Source organism: Octopus bimaculoides, chromosome 20 (genome assembly GCF_001194135.2).
Source record: "Octopus bimaculoides isolate UCB-OBI-ISO-001 chromosome 20, ASM119413v2, whole genome shotgun sequence".
NCBI lineage: Eukaryota > Metazoa > Mollusca > Cephalopoda > Octopoda > Octopodidae > Octopus > Octopus bimaculoides.
In genome coordinates this window covers 9614946-9615568 of record NC_069000.1, presented here as the reverse complement: position 1 = coordinate 9615568, position 623 = coordinate 9614946, and the positions used below count along the sequence as shown (strand labels likewise).

Genomic DNA, 623 nt, shown 5'->3' with positions numbered 1-623 from the left:
ATATAGTCATTCAAAGCTATCTCTCTTAAATTACATATAAACCTGCACACAAAAACACATCATTAAAGAAATGGGGGGAAAAATAGGAGAAAACCAAAGAGAACAGAGTGTGAAAATTTCCCTTTATGTGATGAAGTTAAAATGAAAGTGGTATAGTGTCTGGGAAAACATGCTTTGCTCGGTCTGATTGCAGCAAGGATGGTAGCGTTATTTCTGTATGTAAATACACACACACACACACACACAAGTATGTATGTATGTATGTATGTATGTATGTACGTACGTACGTACGTACGTACTTTCACTTTTAAACCAGTGATACCTTAGAAAATAGAACCTGCTATTCGAACAATGACAACGGAAAGGAGGAAAATAAAAGGGGAAAAACGGAATATATACATGTATGTGTTCGTGTGAGTTATTTTTTTCAACTAACAGAATAAAAGGCTTACAAGCACATTCAGTCTCCCGAGTAGGAATTTCCTTCCGTAGTGAATACGTTATGAGGACGTTTCCAACAATACACCGATCATCTCCCGTTTATTAAAACTATTGATTTACTTAGATTCCAACGGCTAACTAACGACATTACATACATACATATATATATATATATATATATA

The 623-nt window shown here is 34.3% G+C and overlaps 1 protein-coding gene across 4 annotated transcripts in view; it reads right to left on the bottom strand.

The window, feature by feature from the left end:
- LOC106874755 (palmitoyltransferase ZDHHC11) overlaps positions 1–623 on the bottom strand; it is a 77395-nt gene that overhangs the window by 51871 nt on the left and 24901 nt on the right. The window lies entirely within an intron of this gene.